A 6,000-nucleotide genomic window follows, 5' to 3' on the forward strand; every position below is an offset into this window, starting at 1 on the left:
ATGTGTAAGAAGATGGAAAAGGTAGGAAGATACAAAGCTGTGAGGAGTTTCAAATGCCGACTGAATTTTTACCTTTGATTCCGGAGGTAATAGGGAGCAATTGGAGTTTACTGATTAGAAGAAACTTGGAAAGATTTATTTTGTGGCTATTGAATATACCCATAATCTTTACCTGTCACCTGGTAAATGTGTTCTATTGGCTATCAGAGCTACTAATTGGATAATGTAGGTAGGTATATATAGAGATCATTCCTTTAGCAGGCCTTTAGAATCAAAGCAGATGAACTCTGTCAAAGGCTGGCTAGCAGCAAGATCCCTATGAAAAGAAGGATAAGCATATTTATACTTTTTTGAGCCTAGAACTAGGATTAAAGCTAGAGAAACCAGGCAGCTGCCTAGGATAAAAAAAAATAGAAGTTTCAATGAGGGACACTTTAAAATTTGACCAATTCTAAATGCACACATTTTTAATGTCAAAAAAAATGGAACTGACCTTGGTATATAGGACTTTATTTTGTGGCAAATTATTGTATGGGACATAGCAGGATTTCCTGGTAAACAGTGACTTATCTACTCTTTTAAGAGGTAAGGCTGTGCTCATTTTTTTTTCAAAGTGTGTGTGTGTGTGTGTGTGTGTGTTTGTGTGGTGGGTGGGTGGGGGGAGTAGGGAAACATAATTTTTAATTCTCATTTATAATGCACAAAGCTTCATCTCAGATTTTTTTTGTTTGTTTTTGCAAGGCAATGGGGTTAAGTGACTTGCCCAGGGTCACAGTCTGGATTTCAACTCAGGTCCCCTTGACTCCAGGGTAGATGCTCTATCTACTGCTCCAGCTACCTACCCCCACAAAGCCTCAGCTCACCTCTTTGCTCACCTTATCTAGGATGATCACCATAACTACCATACTTGAATATGAATAGAGAGAAGGATTTAAGAAATGGAGTTTTTAGTTAATGTAGAAACAAACCATTTAAGCAAAATATCTAGATAATTTTTTTCTTGGTCAATACAGGCAAAGTCATATGGATCATCATCATAACAATTGCTGATATGATAATGATAAGGATGATTTCCTTTGTATATTTTATCCTGCATTTAATGAAATGATATTTATTAATAAGTATCTTTTGCCACCTATATATATATATATATATATATGTATATCTATAATTACTTTTAAGGTATTTTCTAATTTTTATCATACTATTCCTCTATAGATGAGATGGAACACATATAATTCACTTTATTCAGTCATTAGAGAAATTGAGGCATAGAAAAATGAAAAAATTTGTTCAAGGCTACACCATGAATCAGTGATGTAACTGAAGGGATTAAAGTTGATGACTTTAATAAAGCAAATATAGGTTATATAATTTATTTGCATAGATAAAATTAGCTCCTGAAGGCATACTTTATTGAGTGTTTTATGAAGGACTATGAATAAAAAGGACTATGTTTTATGGATAAAACATAGACATAGTAGGAAATAAAAATAAGTCACTCCTAGCAACTGTAACAGTTATTTCCTTCAGATTCTAAATTCTCTCTTTCCCAGGATCACAGTAACTCTGATGCTGAGCAGGACAGAATGACATATCACAAACATTCACTGTACAGCACAGCATGTTCCAGAATTTCAGATTAAATGCCTCTGTTGTTTAAGATGTGAAATCCAGAGACTCAGAAATGTAACTTGGTTAAAAATATCATGATTGAAATAATGAAAAGAATATAAAATCACAGATTCTCAGGATAAGACAAAGAGATAAAATGCAAATGATTTGCTTTTTAAAAAAATAGCAAAATACTGAGAGGTTTTGTGACAGTGTAAGACAGATATTCAACTTTGGAGTTCTGTAGACTCCAAAGATACTGATATAAACCTATTGTGTGATCATGGGAAAGTCAGTTGATCTATTTAGCTTCAGCTACTTTTATCTGTTGAATGAGTTTAATAATACTTACCTCCCAGGGTTGTTATGAAGATCAAATGAGATAACATATGCACAGCACTTTGAAAACCTTAAAGAATCATATAAATACCATCATCATCATCATCATCATCATCATTTAACCTTTTATGGTCTTGTAAAAAGCTCTCTAAGCCTTGAAAGTTACAGAGGAGATGCTTATCTGCTTTAGTGGAGGGAGTTTTTCCTAACCTGGCCAATCCCCCTCACCCTGCTTCTATCAAAGGACAGTTCTATCTTTAAGATATGCAAAACAGCATTCCCTGTTAGAATATACCTTTCTTTGAATGATATAAAATTCAGATCATAATATGAAGTTAATGTACTGGAAAATACATTTAAACAATTGATTATATGACCTAGTAAGACCTAATCTGTAGATTAGTATTTATTAATACTAGAAACTCAATAGATATATGTTGTTTGAATCAATGAATATTTGACAGAGTTGTCAGGTTGCCTTAATGTTGTGTGTATACAACTATGGGATAAACAAAAATGTTTGGCATTGTGAAGATCTCAGAAATTATCAGTTGATCAAGTTTTAATCCCCCCCCCAACTATTTTAGCAAAGCTGTTTAAAGGATCGCATTTGATACATGAAAGATTTAATACTTCTTCCCAAATGCCTAATATATCATACAAAATCACCTGCTGGGGGGATTATTTTTAGGAAGAAGACATATTTGAAAAAGTCAGATGGTGGTTTGGATTGATATAAGGCTTGAAATATAGAATCTAGATATGAAAGGGACCTTAGAGGTTATCTAGTCTAGTCCAGGAATTTCATGTTAAATACCTATGTTGTTTAAGATGTGAAATCCAGGGACTCAGAAATATGATTTAGTTAAAAATATTGTGATTGAAATAACAAAAAGGATATAAAATCATAGATTCTTAGTATAAAACAAAGGACTTACCTAAGGTCACTGAGGTAGTAAATAGCAGAGCCAGACTTTAAACCTAGGACCATTATGCAGGAATAGTAAGGAATTTTTGGATTGTGTAGGGTCTTGAGCATCAAACAAAGAAGAGATACCTCAATATATGTGTAACTGTTTTGAAATTTGCATTTGTAGATAGATAAACTTAATGCTTTGTTGACTTTAAAAAAATCATTCATGGACATTCTTGATGCTAATTAAGGACATGCTTACAAAACACTTCTAAAGTTTCAGATTCATAGTCTGTCTACATGTCTACAATATCAAAATACTACATGTTTATATGTCTACAATGTTCAAAGCATTGTGCTAGCTGCAGGAGAAAACGCAAATTTCCATAAGAAAGGGTAAATGTCCTCAGGGATAGTATACTCTAATATGAGTCAAACACAGGTAAGTATAATAGCAAAAATTATGTGACAATTGCTTTAGGTAGGTGGGAAGCAAAGTGCTATGTGAGGTCAAGGGGAAGGTAGATTGCTCATAAGATGAATCAAGAGGGTTTTCATGTAGGAGAGGACATTTGTATTGGGTTTTAAGGAATGCATAAGGATTCAAAAAGGGAAAAGGGTAGAAAAAACATTTGAGCATTTCATGTGCAAAAGTAAAGAAGGAATTAAATATAGGTTATGTTCTCTCATACAGTAATAGTAGTCAAGTTTGGTGGGAACATAGAATGTTTGGTGAATATTCATGGTGCCACTACATAAATATGGTGCCAGATAGAGAGCTCTGAAGGTCAGATAAAGGAATATGAATAATAGGGCTTAGGTGGTCAATGAAGTTTTTGAAACTTATTTTTATTAAAATTATGCATAATAAAGATTAGTCAGGTGCCAAATGAGAAATGAATTTAAGTAGGGAGAAAGTGAAGACAGGAATTCATGTTGGTAGACTATTGAAATATTCCTGACTAATGATAGTAACAGTAGGAGTGGGGGTGGGGAGAGACAAATGTGAGAGATGTGAGATCAACAAAATCTGGTGATTGCTTGAATATCAGAGGTGAGAAAGGATGAAAAAACAAATAAAATAATGATTTGGAATGCAGAAAACTTGGTGGATGGTGGTGCTACCTATAGAAATAGAGAAATCAGAAAGGAATAGAAGAGATGTTTAGATTTGATTAAGTTTTAGATGATGGTGGGATGTCCACATGGGCAATCATAGACTGCAGAAGAGATGTCAGGGCTGGATATACTTATTCAGGAGTCTGGACATAGATGATAATTGAGAACTAGTAGCTGAGCACTGAATGAGAGTGACAAAGAAGAGTATAAAGAACAGAGAAAAGAGTCTAGGAGAGAATATGGAGAAACATTCATTTTAAGAGATTAGGAACAGGATGCATAACCAGTAAGGTTGGAGAGGAGATAAATCAAGAAAATATAGTTTCTTTAATGTAACAAGACAGGTTAGAGCAAATGTTGCAGAGAGGTAAAAGAAGATGAGGCCTGACAAAAAGCTGTTGGATTTAAAATACTTTCCTCAAAAGAATCTTGTAAGGAAGATAGTTCAAGTATCTTTATACTTTTCTAAACAAATGAGAAAACTGAAGGTGAGTGAGTTTGATTTACTAAAGATCATGTAGAAGGTAAGTGAAAGAGCTAACTCTTGAACCCAAGTCTCCAAAGTCCACACCCAGTGGTCTTTCTATTACATGAGTCTGCTTAAAAAAATGATTTCATCATTTTCATTTTCATGATCTCTTTGAGGAATCATAGAATCATAGAGCTAGAACTAGAGATAACTTCATATTCTAGTCCAATCTCCTTATGCTATAGAAGAGAAAATGAAGACCTAAAGAGGTTAACCTGGCCTAGATCACACAGATATTTAGAATTAGAACTGAATGAGAATCAAACTTTCTTTTGCCAAATTCGATATTCTTCCTGATGCACTACAAGGGAAGGAAGCGTAAAGTAAAGGTCCTTATTGGCAAGCCTCTTGACCCTTCCCCTAACAGTTATGTTGTGAGACAGCTTGAATACCATGCCTTAGTCAGTCTTTTAGGTATAAAGAATCATTCCATTTTTCATATTTGCCTTTTTAGTTCCATAAATCAAATACAGGTTAATTAGAGATCCATTGAAAGTTTTTTCTCTTATAGTCAGTTGTACAAGAGGTGGTAGGCACATATAGAAGAATTGGGATATATATAATTGAGATGTCCTCATCTTCCTGTAAGATATCATCTACCTTGATACTCTGTCTTCTGCTTCTCTGATTAGAAAGGGGAGGGATATGAACTATCAAGCCTCCTTTTAAGAAGAGACCTCAACTCCAAGAGCTCCTTATTTCTCTCTTGGATACACTACTTTGGAACATATTGGGCTGACTTCATCATTCCTCTGCTTTAGGCACTTACCCTTCCACTCCTGCAGCTTTTCAGCTTCTTTTTTGTGTTTTATCTTCCCCATTAGATTGTAAGTTCTTTGAAGGTAGGGACCATCTGTGTGCATGTATGTATGTATGTGTGTTGTTGCTGTTGCTATCTGTATCACCAGCTCTTAGTACAGTGACTGGCATATAGTATATATTAGCTATTTATTGATCAATAAATTCAGGCTTTGTTAAATTGGTTCCATAATGGTTAGCCACTTCAGTATAAAAACAAGTCATTCTAACAGTTGTGAATGTTCTACATATGGAAAAAGATTGACCTAAATTTTCACTTTTTTAATTTTAAAAAACTTTCTGTAAGTGCACATTAATTAGTTGAGCAAATATTTATTCACTATCTCTTATGTGCAAGGCACCTACACTCTGGGGATTAAAAAGGTTGAAAAATGACTGCTGTATTTTAGGGAATTTACAATCTTATTCATCTTCATTCAACTTTAAATCTGATCATCCCAATTGATGGGATAGGAAATGCACACCTTATTCTCGGTAGATAGTAAGAGAAAAAAAAAAGGAGAGATCTAGACAAAGTGTTTTTGAGGGAGAAATAACTTTCAGCTGAGAGGGTATGGAGGAAGGTAAATGGAGGAGGGAATAAATGATCCAGGCTTTGAAGGTAAAGTCAGATTTTACTAGAGTCATGGCGAACTGGTGAGACAAATGCACCTAAGTGGGAGAATAA

This window comes from Macrotis lagotis, chromosome X (assembly GCF_037893015.1).
Source record: "Macrotis lagotis isolate mMagLag1 chromosome X, bilby.v1.9.chrom.fasta, whole genome shotgun sequence".
In the NCBI taxonomy this organism is placed as follows: Eukaryota; Metazoa; Chordata; class Mammalia; order Peramelemorphia; family Peramelidae; genus Macrotis; species Macrotis lagotis.